The 2,550-nt window shown below is 26.7% G+C and overlaps 1 protein-coding gene across 1 annotated transcript in view; it reads left to right on the top strand.

Moving 5' to 3' along the window:
• LOC111656820 (uncharacterized) overlaps positions 1-2,550 on the top strand; it is a 28,564-nt gene that overhangs the window by 17,778 nt on the left and 8,236 nt on the right. The gene's annotated exons all lie outside the window — the stretch shown is intronic.

Genomic DNA, 2,550 nt, shown 5'->3' with positions numbered 1-2,550 from the left:
TATACGCATGATGAAATTAATACCGCATGAAGAACTTTGACTTTATGACATGTTAATAGAGGTAGATTGTTTCAATATTATTTATGTTAACACATCAACAATCCGCAAGTAAATTTGTAATCTGTAAATAAAAAACACCTTCCACAAGAAATAAGGAACAAGAAATATATTTGCAAATTCTATGACTTTCTGATGCCATACTATACGATGACGTTTTTTGACGTTTTAATCCATACTATACTATGACGTTTTATGACATAATATACGATGATGTTTTTTGACAATTTTATGCCTTACTATACTATAACGTTTTATGACATAATATACTATGACGTTTTTTGACAATTTTATGCCATAATATACTATGATGTTTTTTGACAATTTTTTGCCATACTATACAATGACGTTTTTGACAATTTTATGACATAATATACTATTACGTTTTTTGACAATTTTATGCCATACTATACTATGACGTTTTTTGACAATTTTATGCCATACTATACTATGACGTTTTATGCCATATATACTATGACGTTTTTTGACAATTTTATGCATACTGTACTATGACGTTTTTTGACAATTTTATGCCATACTATACTATGACGTTTTTTGACAATTTTATGACATAATATACGATGACGTTTTTTGACAATTTTATGCCTTACTATACTATGACGTTTTATGCCATACTATACTATGACGTTTTTTGACAATTTTATGACATAATATACTATGATGTTTTTTGACAATTTTATGACATAATATACTATGATGTTTTTTGACGATTTTATGCTTTACTTTACTATTACGTTTTTTGACAATTTTATGCCATACTATACTATGACGTTTTATGCCATACTATACTATGACGTTTTTTGACAATTTTATGACATACTATACTATGATGTTTTTTGACAATTTTATGCCATACTATACTATGACGTTTTATGCCATACTATACTATGACGTTTTTTGACAATTTTATGACATACTATACTATGACGTTTTTTGGCGATTTTATGCCATACTATACTATGACGTTTTATGCCTTACTATACTATGACGTTTTTTGTTAATTTTATGCTTTACTTTACTATTATGTTTTTTGACAATTTTATGCCATACTATACTATGATGTTTTTTGACGATTTTATGCTTTACTTTACTATTACGTTTTTGGACAATTTTATGCCTTACTATACTATGACGTTTTATGCCATACTATACTATGACGTTTTTTGACAATTTTATGCCTTACTATACTATGATGTTTTATGCCATACTATACTATGACGTTTTATGCCTTACTATACTATGATGTTTTATGCCATACTATACTATAACGTTTTTTGACAATTTTATGACATAATATACTATGACGTTTTTTGACAATTTTATGACATAATGTACTATGACGTTTTTTGACAATTTTATGCCATACTATACTATGACGTTTTTTGACAATTTTATGACATAATATACGATGATGTTTTTTGACAATTTTATGCCTTACTATACTATTAAATTTTATGCCTTACTATACTATGACGTTTTTTGACAATTTTATGCCATACCATACTATGACATTTTTTGACCATTTAATGACATAATATACTATGACGTTTTTTTGATAATTTTATGCCATACCATACTATGACGTTTTTTGACAATTTTATGACATAATATACTATGATGTTTTTTGTCAATTTTTTGCCATACTATACTATGACGTTTTTAACAATTTTATGCCATACTATACAATGACATTTTTTCACAATTTTGTGCCATACTATACTATTATGTTTTTTGACAATTTTATGCCTTACTATACTATGACGTTTTATGCCATACTATACTATGAAGTTTTTTGGCGATTTTATGCCTTACTATACTATGATGTTTTATGCCATACTATACTATGACGTTTTTTGTTCATTTATGCCTTACTATACTATGATGTTTTATGCCATACTATACTATGAAGTTTTTTGGCGATTTTATGCCATACTATACTATGACGTTTTATGCCTTACTATACTATGATGTTTTATGACATACTATACTATGACGTTTTTTGTTGATTTATGCCTTACTATACTATGATGTTTTATGCCATACTATACTATGACGTTTTCTGACAATTTTATGCCATAATATACTATGACGTTTTTTGACAGTTTTATGCCTTACTATACTATGACGTTTTATGCCATACTATACTATGACGTTTTTTGACAATTTTATGACATAATATACTATGATGTTTTTTGACAGTTTTATGCCTTACTATACTATGACGTTTTATTCCATACTATACTATGACGTTTTTTGTTAATTTTATGCCTTTCTATACTATGACGTTTTTTGTTAATTTTATGCTTTACTTTACTATTATGTTTTTTGACAATTTTATGCCTTACTATACTATGACGTTTTATGCCATACTATACTATGACGTTTTTTGACAATTTTATGACATAATATACTATGATGTTTTTTGACAATTTTATGCCATACTATACTATGACGTTTTATGCCATACTATAC

This window comes from Seriola lalandi, unplaced genomic scaffold (genome assembly GCF_002814215.2).
Source record: "Seriola lalandi dorsalis isolate HSWRI2012SDOR001 ecotype SW California unplaced genomic scaffold, Sedor1 jcf7180002054370, whole genome shotgun sequence".
Classification (NCBI taxonomy): Eukaryota; Metazoa; Chordata; class Actinopteri; order Carangiformes; family Carangidae; genus Seriola; species Seriola lalandi.
Note: the sequence above shows the minus strand (reverse complement) of the source record. Positions and strands in the feature narration are given on the sequence as shown.